A 14,585-nucleotide genomic window follows, 5' to 3' on the forward strand; every position below is an offset into this window, starting at 1 on the left:
CGGGGAGGAAGAAATGGGAAAAAGAAAATAAGAAAACGATATATATTTTCGATATATATATGGGTCAGTTAAAGTTAAATGCCACGTTAGCAAAAATGATCACGTGGCATCAGTGACGTGGCACTTAACGAGCTCCGTCTGTCAAAAACTAACGATATACACTTTATTAGAAATTTTTTGAAAATAGGGTCCTTTAAATAGACGAAAACAAAATAAGTTACCTTTAATAGAAATTTTGTGTAAATAGGTTACCTTTTTATGGAATAAACTCTTCTTACAAACATCCACATAACTTCCAGTCTTCCACACCATATCTAAGGATCATGACCGGCTTAGATGGTGGCCGAAGTGGCCGACCAGCCGAGACCTAATTTTTAAAGGGGTCCAATTTTTTATTTCTAATGTTATATATATTAAAAGTTATGTATTCGTATATATAATTAACTAAGTTCATTATAAGTTCTAACAATAATCTAAATTTAAAACATATAATTTAATCCGTATACAGAAGCTACTTACAAACTTTTGTAGATAGAAAAAAATTTATTCAGTACGTTATTTCAGAACTGAGCAGTCAAGCCGCCGTGACATTGTCATTTAATTGTCTATTTTTTATCTTTTTTTTACAACGTAAGTAGTCATTTTCTCATTTATTGTAAACAACACATGTATATATTAGGAGGAATGGAGAATATGTAGTTGTCATGTATGATGTACCTAAGCTTATTTATATACCTATGTTTAGGTACATAACAATAACATATTCACTTTTCTCATATATTATTTAAGAAAAAAATAACATAGCTGTTTGTTGCTTATCATTTTTTAAATATTTTTTATATTATTTTTAACATATTAAAATTTTATTTATGTTTTAGATGTAGATTTTAAATTTTATTTATTTAAGTATAATCTTAGATTGTTAATTTTAAAATTCATATTTAATTATTAAATTATTAATCGTCTCACAATTTATTTTTTGATTTTTAGTTTATTTAATATAATTTGTTACACTTAGTTTAGGAGCCTTTTATTTGCTTGAACTAGGTCTATAAATCCCCAGAGACGGCACTGCTAATGATAAATACCCTCCACCTCGTTACCCACAAAAATACTCTTCCTAAAAATACCTTATATGTCACCACAAATTTTCTACGGATGCCCTAGTACTTGTGGATGTTGTTAAGAACAATAAGGCCGTGAGGAGCGAAGCGTTTCCAACCCAAGGCACGCCCAAAAAGTGCTTGGGACGCTGCCGTAACGCCCCGCCACGTCGTGTACACCACCCCCAAAGGCGTTATTGTCCAAAAATGAGTCATCCCCATCCAAAATCGAACGCTCATCTTGTTGTTTGGATCGAGGCCTCAACGGCTCCTTCCCCTTTAATTTTAACTAAAAAAATAGTTTTATATATACTATTATACATATATAAATACTTACTTACTTTGTTTGATACTATGAAAGTAACGGCGGAGGTGGCTGCCGGAAAAGAAATCCACGGCGGCAGAGTTTTTCGGCGACTTTTTTTCCACTTCCTTTTTGTTTGTTTTCCGGTGAGTATATAGATAGATAGATATATAAAGATTGAATAGTCATCGTTGGAGTAGATTAAGAAGGAAAGAAAAAAGAAAAAAGATTATTGAGGAGAAGATGAGATGCTTTTTGGGAGTTAGTTTATTGCGGGTAAAAAAGAAAAAAACAATAGCCAAATAGTAATATATATAGTATTATTATATTATTAACTAATGTCATTTTTTTAATATATAATAAACTATTATTTCTAGGTTATAAGATATCTTTTAAGTTTTATTTTTCATATTTTATGTGGTATATAATTTATTTTCAAAGTTTTTATTTAAAATAACAAGTTTATGTTTATGTTTAATGTTTATGTATTAGTATTGTGTACATTTTAACACTTTTATTTGGTGTGTAATTTGTATTTCTTTTTTAAGAATTATGTAACAATATTATGTTTTATGTTTAAGTTAATAAAAGTTTAAGTTTTTAATAAATAAAAAAGAAAAAGTAATTACTAAATAATCACAATTAAACGAAAAAAATTTAAAAAAAAGGAACAAGGGAACCCCTCACTCCAAAGAGAATCCCCAACTCCAAAGGAACTCTACATGTCACAAAAATGAGCAAAAGGGGTTCTTGGGACCCTTATTCCCCGTAGCCCAAGCACAAGTTTGAGCAATATTCTCCAAAATACAGATACATTATATGTGTCCAAATTATGGCCTTACTATCTCATGTATTTCCGCCGGATTGTTGTGAACCGGATGGATGTCGAGTTGTCGACGTCATATGTCCAGACTTCTATTTATAGATTCCTATATATTTGACGGTGCATATCCAAATATTTTTCTATATATTCTAAACCTAATTAGCTAGGAAATAATATTCGTATCACAAAGTTTGATAAATCTATTACATAAATACAATTTTTTAACACATTATACAAGTTACTAAAACACATATGTAGTAGATTAATCAAAAACTGTGATACGAATATTATATCCTTAATTAGATATCCAAGCAAACTTTTGTAAATTACATTTTAAATTAGATAGAAAATTTGCACATAGTGAAATAGCGATAAACTTTTATTTTAACTATTACCTTAAACCTTACCTAATGTTTCTTTTATTATAATACTATGTGATTTATCTTTTCTCGTATCGATTGCAAAACAATTTGATGGGGGACCGAATGAATTATATATTATTTTAAAGAAATGAAATATATTTTTGATGCGTGTTTTACTATTCTGTGCGTGATCGGTGTTTCACATGGAGCCACCAAATTTGATCAATATATATTTGAACCTTGGCTGGATTCTATTATTGTGTTTTCAACGTGAATAATGAGTGGTGGTATTTTTATAGAAATATTTTACACAAAAAAGGAACTTTGTATATTTGGGGTAAAGTAATGTCGGAAGCGTGTAAAATAATTAAAATTGTTCGAAAATGATTGGCCTATTTAGGATAACGAATGTATTTAAAGTTACCTTCTTAAAAAATACGAAATAATTTTGTAAAATATTAATCAAAATTAACAATGAAAAGTTACTACACAGTCGAACATATATATTTGACGACCTTTTGACTTCCGACCTTGATTTTCCATTTTGGTTGACTTTTAATATCAACTATTATCTATGGCAGCACATATTTGTACCACTTAATTTTATTAGTGTACCATACTGTATAAATAATATAGCAGACATTACAAGTATATAATGCATGGTAGTGGTAGATTAATTAAAAAGTGTGGTACGATTATCATTTCTCATTATCTATAAATGATTGGCCTATTTAGAGTGAATGGTATAAAACTTCGGAGGGGCGGATCCATGCTGAAACGCGTTTGGGACGCCATTTACATGGCCCCGATGGGCGTTGCGGCATTGTTGACCATGGTCCACGGATAAAAACAGACGCCCAAAATATGTTTTTGTTTTTTGTGTTTAGCTCTTCCCTATGCCATTAAAGGCTAATTTGATCAACTTTTGCTATTTTTTTTTTAAGCCATTATCCCTCAATTCTCCTATATAAACTCATCATTTTTATCATTTTCTTCCACATTCTAACACATATATCCTTCTAAAAACCGCATTTTGTTTCATCAAATATTCATGGATCTCAACCACCCATAATTGTCGTCAAGCGAGAGCTCCACCGATAACTCATCCGATAGTTCGAGCGGTTTATCCAAGCTAGACTCGGCCATTTTGAAGGCGGCCACGTTGGCCTAATATTCTATGATGGATAATCGCGTTTATGGTGAGGATGATGATGAGGAAGATGAAGTTGTACGACCACGATTTAAAATACGGGTTACTATTGTGCGAAGGCGTGAAGAAGATGAGGCTCGAATCATGTGTAACTACTTTGTCGCCGAACCGATATACAATGCAAAGAAATTTAGGAGGCGTTATCGCATGACCAAACAGTTATTTCTCGAAATATGTGATGATTTGGAAGCCGAGTATCTATTTTTCCAACAAAGATACGATAGGTCGGAGAAGCTTGGCTTCTCAACTAAACTAAAATGTACATTGGCGCTCGCCAATTGGCATATGGCACTAGTGTTGACGCATTTGACAAGAACTTTGGCATATCAGAAAGGACCTCACGTGACGCACTAGGACACTTTTGTACCTATACAATTTTTTGACTCAAAACTTTTATATAGTTGCTTTTAGTTTTTATAGTTCGTATGTTAGTTTATAATATAGTTGCTTTTAGTGGATCACGTATGGACGACCCATTCGCGACAAGTTGATGAATCTGTCCCCGACTTCAATAAATACGTTAGTCTTTTAGTTACAAAAGTTTTTTTTTATAGTGGTAAGTATTGGAAATTATTTAGGATTTTATATTTATGTACTTTTTTATTAGTTTAATATGTAGTTTATAAAATTATAAGTGCAAAAATAATAATAGAAATAACAATAATAATAATAATAATAATAATAATAATAATAATAATAAATCATTAGTTGATGTCACATGGCCAAAGACCCCACGCATGCAAGATGTCTCACACTCCTAATTTTTAAGAATGTCTAGCATGATGACATGGAGTCATATGGCCAAAGACCCCCAACCCATGAAATGCCTCATATCACATGGTCTTAGTGATCCGTAGGTGTGATAGTAGCGAAGGAATGTAACTTGTCCAATTACAAATTGCGATGTCATTCACCGTCTATAATTAAAACATGTTTAATTAGTAAACAAACTATCTTCACGTTAGACGTTTCTTGTGAAATTTGACTGTAACAAGTCAAATCAGGATAAAGTTGATTTTTATTTTGTTTTTTTAGCGAAGGATGAACGACCAATAACACTCTTCAAATTAGTCCGTTTATCCCAAGTTCGAATCCTGGCCCCACAAAGGGTTTGCTCCCTCATATTTTGGATGTGTTATATAACATTACAAAGGCCTCATCTCCAAATATATTTGGCAAGATTGGAACCTACACTTCACAAAATGTAACCCCTCAAGGGAAAACATCCTGACGACTGCACCAATAATTTGACTTCACAAAATGTAACCCCTTAAGTATAAACTGGATGCTACATAATATTGCATGATGTCGATCAAGGAATTTGGAATAATTTGAGTTGGTTGTGTTGGCCAACAACTACGTACTTATTGATTAGTTGAATATTAACATAATTGGATTAGAAAGGTAGTGGAAACTTCACAAACAAGTAATGGAGTACAGAATGCAACAATGCATGGTCCATTTATCATTTGCTAATATAGAGTGAAACAGTACTTAAGCATTCAAAGAAAAGAGGAATCTCCAACCAACATTATCTGGTGTTCCTTCAAATACAAATTAAGTATTCATTTAAAAATTTTAAAGTATGCCCCACGATTACATTTTCCTTAATTAGTAGATCAATTAAGGGCCAATATGGACTTATCCAACTTCATAGAGGTAAACAATTTTTGATATAGATATTTGAGATAGTTTTAAAAGTATGAATAGATCTGGTGTAATATTTAGCTGTTAAAATAAAAGAAATACTCGTATACTTTAAGGGATGTTTGGTTGGATACTTGGATGTATTAACACATAGGTAATAGTAGTATTGACCCAAACTCCATTACGTACCCGTGTAATTGGGCTAATGAAAATTGACCCAAACTCCATTACGTACCCGTGTATATGGGCTAATGAAAATGTAATTGGGCTAATGAAAATTGATAATTCATACACTTCTTTATATATTGGATGGTTATAACAAGTCCAAAATATATCTTACGATTTCTTTTACTGATATATCCATATAACTTTAATTGACCAATCATAGCTCTCAATTTCTCAATATTAATTAAATCAATACATGTCTAAATTAATTTACACCTTTTTGGTTTTTCATTACAAATTTACACTTTTAACCTAATTTAAAAATAATTAATACTTTATTGCATAATGTCTATGTATATCAATATTTTATTTTATATTATTAACTGTAATCAAATTAATTGCAATATTATTGTTATTAATCATTGTAATCAGATAATATTTAGGATACATTTTTTTTGCAAGAATATGTAATTATGACTAACGAGAATAAAATTATTTTTTTGCAAGACATCATTGAGACTCCGGTCAATGATGTAATCAAAGTTAAGATATTGTTTATTTGGAAAAGTTTGTATAAAAACCCTGTTACACCATCCAACCTTGATATGATTTATCATCTAGTATTTACATTTAAATATCTCAATTCCTTTTTAAATATATTTTTACATTTAACGTATAAGTAATTTTTTTGTTTCATTAATTAATTCTTTTGCTAATAGAGTTATAAAACCCTTGTATATGACACGGGTCTAAAGTCTATATTATAGAATCTCTTTAAAAATTATTAAGAGGGTCATTGGAAATACTATTTTATTCCGAATAAATTATCCGTGTTATATGAAATCTTTCAAGTTAATGCGTTTGGATTTTTCTTTTCTATTTTCTCTTTTAAAAGAATATTTCTTTTCTAATTTCTAGATAATTTATGAATAATTGTGGGGTGATCTTTTGCTTGCAATTGTGTATGTAATTTGCTCTCGGATTATAAAGAGATGGATGGTGTTTTACAAACTCCGAATGACTTCGTGCTTTGTTCTTTTAATAGATTCCTTCACCTATTTCTTTTTCTAAAGAGTATAATATTGATTTAGAGTTTGTAATTTCTTCGTGTAACTATTTTCATAGTTTTGTTTCCCTTTATAATAAAACAGGATGAGTTTTTTTTTGTTAATCATATTCTCTTTTTAAGACCTAAGAATAAGAAACGTTTGACAGTTTTGATATTGGACTCACATGATATTGGACCACCAGTAAATCATTTACAACAATTGTAAATTTCTGAGAAGTATTGTTAAATTCGTAATTTTAATGATTACTTTAATGATATTATTAAACTATTTATTTTTGTTTAAGTGTTCTTTTAAAAACAAAATTATGAAAGTTAAAATAATTTATCTTAAGGGAAATGAAAAATCTCTTAAATTAATAGCCTAAAAATCTTCCTAAATTATATGAATGTTGTACAAAACTTTTATATGAAATTTATTTAGAATCATTAAATTTTATTTTTGGCTAATAATTTTCAAAATTATATAGTTTTTAGCCGTATAACGTACAGGGTTTAATCTAGTAAAAGTTTATTTGATGCATAGATAATAATTTTTATCTTCGATTACTTATGGAGACATGGTTTAAAATGTTCATGGGAGCTGCATTATATAGTCATGTATGATATTTTTAATGGATAAATAATACGTGTACTTATAATAAATTCATGTCAATATTTAAATAAGATGATTACACTTAATAAACTATGAATTTATGAAAAAAAATTTGAATTGCAAAGTTTTACTCAAAAATTAAATGCATAAAAGTAGTTAACCTGAAATTCCATTTCTCCATTTTATGAAACAATTAAACGTGACTTAGTACAAATAGCTTGACATCTAAGGTGATTATACGTACTGCAACCACATTTGGCTTTAATAACTCAAAGTTATAAATTAGTTAATTTGTTGTGATCTACAAAGAATATAAACCATTTAAATGTCACATATATATATATATATATATATATATATATATATATATATATATATATTTATTGTTTGTTGCAACTATTATGGTGCAATAATCTATTACTGATCGCACCTGTCTCACACTAACGATATGCGAAAAAATTTGTACTATTTTGCTTTTAAATATAGCCTTTTCATATATAAAATAGATCTTGACCCACTTTTATTGCAAAAAGTAATTTTTAATCATGCATCGTACAGATTTAATGTAGTATATGCATATACTTAGTAAAAAAAATATTAGAAGCAATAAGTTATCAATAAACAGTTAAAGGTATTTAACTCCTATTACTTTGCTTCTTAAGCATCACCATAATTTGGAGGAAGAAAGAAAGTTGAATGGTGATGGATATTTTTTGCTAATATAATTATGGTGGTTACTTCAAATGAGATGTTGTTTAAGATGTGAGATTGATACTTTGTTCAAGAAAAGCCATACGGCTTACAAAAGGAATGGAAGTCAACGGGCCAAAGTTTAAAAATAAAACGAGACTTATGTTTTATTTTGAAAATGGGCTCAGCAAGAGAGGATAAATGAGATAGCCCAGGGCTTGGCTGGAAGTAAACATGACAAAAAGTAAAGGTGCAAACCCTTCACAACTTGAAAAACATTTCTTGGCTACTACGTCGATCAGGTCTTCGGTACCCAATCACGATATGGTTCCCAATTAGGTTCCGAAAGTTCGCAGAAGAAAATGGTTGTACTTCTGTCTCAACGTACCCTAGCACCAACAGTAAGTTACGCTGTGTTCTCGAGTTCTTTTTTAAAGGAAAGGGAAAGAAAAGAAGAGGGGTGAATGGAAGAGAAGGGGTAGATTTTCTTTCCTTCCAAATCATCTCAAAAGTGGAAGGAAAAAATTGTAACCAAAATGTATTGAACTCTCCTTCCAACTCCATTCCTTTCTTTTCTCTTCTTCTCTTTAATGAAACTCAATAACACAAATATTTTAAAAATCCTTCATATTCTTTTCCTTTCTCTTCAATAAAAAACTCGAGAACACAGCATTAAAGTTTATCTCCTTAGTCGTGACCTTTTGTAAGGACGGAGGGGTATATCATCACATATATAATATAGTTTTTATAAAATTACATTTGTAAAATTTTAATTATATATATCTTTACATAGTTAAAAGTATGATTAAGTTTTATTACTAAAATAACTCCTCGGGTCTATAAGCTAGTTTAATAATATGTGATGTGGAGACTTATAGCAAGAAAAGCTATACGGCTTACAAAAGGAACGGAAGTCAACGAGCGAAAGTTTAAAAATAAAAGGAGACGTATGTTTACTTTGTAAATGGGCTTGGGAAGAGAGGAAAGAGAAGAGATAGCCCAAAGTTCACTTTGATGGGCTCAGGAGATTCGACAAAATTGGTCTTTTGGGCAAGTGAAGTAGCCGCAAAAAAAAAAAAAAAAAAAAAATGAGACACGAAAAAAAAAAGTAGCTGCATCTTATAATTTATTTTGTCTTAGATTCTTCTCTTAATATGATGATGAATTATATTATGTTAATGTTTGTCATAATCATTGTTAGTGTGATTATAAGATATGTGTTTTATCATCTACCTTGATGAAGTGAAACAATAATTAAGGGTTGTATGATTTCAAATTCAAATTTGAAATCATATGTATAATGTTGTCTTGTGATCTTAATAAAGAAACATATATCAATGGAACTTAAACAATCTCTTTTGTTTTAGAGTTTCAACATACACAAATACACGCTTTTTGAATTTTTTTTTTCTCATCACTTAAACAACAGATGGCGTATTGGGAAATTGAAATAAAGCCTGGAAAACCATATGTTTATCGTGAAAGAAGAAAGCTTCGTATCCTAAAGGCAACACTAGGTCGTGATTCATCGGAAGAAAAGTTGTTGGTTTTTGTAATGTTATTGTCGATAAAAATTTGCGATGCTTATGTTCAGTGTTCCCAAATAATAAAGTAGACATGCTCATTGAGTATCGAGATTAAAGAATCTGAAGAGGTAACATTCTCAGTGGAGGGCCCTCACATCATTTGTGTTTCTGGGTTATTTTATAAAGAAAAGCTAGATTCTTATGGAGACGACTATGTGATGCAGCAAGAAAAATGGATAAATAATTGAACCTGTTGATTCAAAGAATACCCAAAAACAATTCTTCTAATAATTCATTGATTCAAATAGAATACCAAAAAGTATAAAATATCACACACCAAACACACACATATGTATAGAAAGGAAAGAAAAAACTTTTCATATAATTATCAAAAACTATATAATAACAAGACTTGGATCCCAATTTATAGGGGATACATGACAAAAAAAATCCGAAACTATTAATAATTTAAATTGAATATGAAGGAAACCAAAGAGTTCAAAATAAAGAAACTAGAATTCTAGAATGTTCCTCTATCAATCTCCCTTTTGGAACACTCAACCCCTTATCCTTTTGTTACTTTTTGGTTTCAGATTCAAAATATTGCATGTTCCCCCTTTATTCTTTTGTTTATTTCTTTTTCTCTTTGTTTTGCTTTTTAAACATTTTTTTTCCTATTTTTTAAATTATGTATCTTTTTTTATTTTGATGTTTTGTATTATATATTTTTTTAATTTTTATATACTTTGTAGCATTTTATTTTTTTTAAACATCTATTTTGTAACTTTATGGTATTATTTGTGTGTATTTTATGTCTATATTTTTTTTTTAAATTATCTACTTTTTAAACGTATTTGTTTTATATATATATATTTTTTTACTTTTATTCTAATGCTCCCCTTTAAGTGTTTTTTTCTTTAGCTTGATAGTTGTTTTTTTTTTTTTAACATTTCTATCTTTCCGTTTTTTCTTGAATAAATATACTTATTAATTTAGGAGTGGAAATAGATTGAAATGTCGTTCTTATATAAAAAACCAATTATATCGAATTTGTGGTATTATTTTTCAAAAACAAAACGCGCAAAAATGATTTGGCCCCGCAACGCGATGCATTATGAACCACCTAGTTATAATATATTTGCTCTCTTCGTTTTATTTTTCAACATTTAACAAAAGTTTTTGAAAACCTTATTATTTGTTTACTAATTTAAATATATTTACCTAAAATGACTATAATATCCTTCGAGTAAATCTCAACTACTCTTTTTCATATTTTTTATCAAATCTCAACCACTCATTTTTTTTCCTTTTTCTCTATAAATTTTTTTATTCCTCTAATTCTTTTAAAATCTTTTATCTCAAAAACCGTACATTGATAAATTATATATAAAAATAATATGGGTGTTCTTAAAATTTAATGTTATTTTATTAGAGATGCCATTCGATATACTTTCGACCAATTTTTAAATCTGAGGGCGGAACTTGTACTGTTAAGGCATTTGGCTATCACCTCTATGACCTATCATCTTCTATGACATATCGCACTCTATGACAATCACGCTCACCATCTCATCACCGTACATGCGGGTACTTTCTCTTGTTGTTGAGTTATGCAACATTTTTATTATATAAAATGTAGTGAAATGTTCATTTGAAAATTAAATTTTCTATGAAAACTAGAAAGACTAGTCAAAACACATTGTGATCTGAATTTAACACAATGTGTTTTAATTGTGTTTTATAAAACACAATGTGTTTTTATTGTGTAATCTAAAATACGTTGTGTTAAGTTTTAAATCACAGTGTATTTTTGATAGCTCTGTAAATCAGAAAATTGTTCAAACACACTATTATATGAACTTAACACAATGTGTTTTCGAAAAACATATTAAAAACACATTGTGTTAAATTCAGATCACAGTATGTTTTAGCAAAAAGAAAGTTAGTTTTCAAATGATCAAAACCCATAAAATGTATATATAAAATATAAAATTTGATATAAATACAGTCCATATATCATTAATTTATGTGTAGATTGAATAATTTATGTTGGTTTATAACTTTCTACGACTAAACAAGCTATCGCAAAAAAAAGAGAAAGTTTATATATACTTGTATTAGTTTCTTTTTGTTGATTATAAATATTTTGTTTCGTAGTTTTGGTTTTGTTTGTTTTTTTCAAAACTGGTTTTGGTTGTAATCAAACTTGTTTTCGTGTTGATTGATTAATCATAACCAAGACAAAACTTTGTAGTATTGGCAATCTATCTAGTAAGAACTCGTATTCATTTCTCAAGATATAGGTTTCTAACATATGAAAACTTATACATTGCATCCATGCTAATGTAATAAGGTAACTGTTGAGTGTAGCAATTAAAAAGATTGGAAGGTCATATCATACGGGACAGATCGAACTTCCATTATCGGCCCTATGTTTAGTACTACATGTCTCTGGTTGTTAACTAAGTTGTCACCAAGGGGACATAAAACAAATACTGCACAAACCTAGAAGCGAAAGGAATCGCTAAAATTGAGGCAGGGTAGATTTTGAAGTACATATTAATTAATTAAATTAAATGGGTGGTGATTTTTTTTTTTAACGACATTAAATTTTATATAAAAAATGATAGCAGAACAATGCCGGCTTAAGCTTTTTGGAGGCCTTAAGCAAGATTGATTTCGGTGCCTAGTTAAAATACACGTAAACAAAGAAAGCAAAAAAAGAAAAAGAGTACCTGCCTCATCGCGGATATACAGAAGTAGTGTGAAAGTCGCTTATGTAGTGGTGTGTTTTATACTACTTGTGGATCTGCTACTTTCTATTGTTTTATGGAATACTGTCTTTCATTGGTATGCTAGTACCTGTTGCCTTTGATTGTTACATGTTATTGTGAGTAGTGTAAAATAAAAAGATTAGTGTAGAAACCATCCGATCCTCCTTTATTGTCGAATAGTGTGTTTTATTGTTATCTGCCTTTCAAATTAAGTTCGTATCACCTTGGACAAGGTATAATCAAAATACCTTTTATAAAACCGAAGAGATGAGAGATTCAGAGAACTAAAGAATTAAATAAAACAAGAGATGTAAAATTGAAAAATAAGGGATAATCAAAATATTTTTTATAAACTTGAATGTCAAAATCATGGTAACCTACAACCACTATTTAAATTTCTAGATTAACTATTAAGTAATAAAACTTTGATTTTCACGAAAAAAAGTGAAGTTCATGTTCACACAGACATTAGAAACCGCTATTTATTTTAGATCAACTATTAATTCATTAACCTTTAAAAAACATCCATATAGTAATAGCTAAACATTGACGTTAATGTATTTAACTTTTGAGGGCCTTGGTAGTTGGTGGGCCTTAGGCCCATGCCTTACCCAACATCACTGTCAAGCCAGCACTGGCAGGAAACTAGCCAATACAAATAATAAATGATCTGATCCCGAACAAAGTATAAACTATAACAAGACTCTAACATGGCCATAAGAGCTGCAAACACTTAAATTAACCACAACTACTAAAATAAGAAATGAAATTCCGATAACACGAGAAAAGAACGACCTCCTATAAGTTAAACCGAACACTCGTTACATGACGTCGTAAATGGGTGGTGATTTGTATATCATTTTTTAGTCGTATATCATCAAACATATTTCATTTTATTATACGGTAAAACATTTTTGAATATATTTTGTGGTTTATGGATCATCATCCTAATTAAATAGATAGATTAAAATTTATATTAGCTACATATATATCATTGTCGATATATTATAAATTGTGGCTAAAAACAACATTTTTGGTTTTGACAGTACTTGAATCTTATATCATATGGCTCTATCATAAATCTTATATTAGTATAGCGTACATTAATAATAGTTAGAAACGACTAAATTATTCTCTGGTAAATCTCCGTTGAACCATTAACCGATTTAACCCACAAACTATACGTACATTTATTATTTACAAATGAAAGTAGAAGGACAAAGAAAGAAAAAAAGCAAGATAAAATTAAATCTTTATAGAGGACAATGTCTGAAAATATAATACCCAAAAGAATGAAAAAGAAATGAGAAACAAAATATGAATAGTTCAAAGTACAAGTCTAAATTTAAGATGTCCAACTTACAATATTGTTGACCTCACCACTTATTTTGATTACACATTTTTTGTCAAGTCAATCAACAACAAATATGGATCATAGGCCCAAGAAGATTTGATGGGTCAAACTATATCGAATATCACTTTCGGCCCTCCATTTCGTGCTACATGTCTCTAGTTGCTAACTAAGTTGTCACCAAGGAGACATAAAATGTAAAATGCAAAACCTAGAAGAATTAGAGTAAATAGGTTTTTGGCCCGTGCGGTGTATGAGTTGACATTAATTTTTAACAAATAACTCAATAGAAAATATAACAAAACAACTTTCATTGAAGAACGGACATAATTGTTTGTGAAAGTTCTTGTAAGCTAAACATATAATCCGTGACGATTTTTTGACATCTATTGGTGAAAGTAGTCTGTTGAGGAGACACTTATACCTACACACAAAATAGTTACAATGATATTCACATTCGTAAAAAGAAAAAAGAATGAAAAAAAACGATAAACTAAATATGAATAGTTCAAACTACAAGTCAAAATTTAAGATGTCCAACTTACAATATTGTTGACCTCACCACGACACCACTTATTTTGATTACACATTTTTTTTTGTCAAGTCAATGAACAACATATATGGATCATAGGCCCAAAAAAATTTCATGGGTCAAACCATATCGAATATCACTATCGGCCCTCTATTTCGTGCTACATGTCTCTAGTTGTTAACTAAGTTGTCACCAAGGGGACATAAAATGTATACTGCAAAACCTAGAAGAATTAAAGGAATGGCTAAAAAATGAGGTGGCATAGATTTTGAAGTACTGTAATTCAAATGGGTGCCGATATGTATACAGCTTTTCAGGCTCGTTGCAATATCTTAAAGCATGTTTAATTTGTACAGAGGATCATTTAATTAAATAGATAAAAAGGTGATCTATACATAAAATATTTTTGTCAAACATAAAAATATATACATCCATAT

The sequence above is a fragment of the Erigeron canadensis genome, chromosome 4 (assembly GCF_010389155.1).
Source record: "Erigeron canadensis isolate Cc75 chromosome 4, C_canadensis_v1, whole genome shotgun sequence".
NCBI classification, from domain to species: Eukaryota; Viridiplantae; Streptophyta; class Magnoliopsida; order Asterales; family Asteraceae; genus Erigeron; species Erigeron canadensis.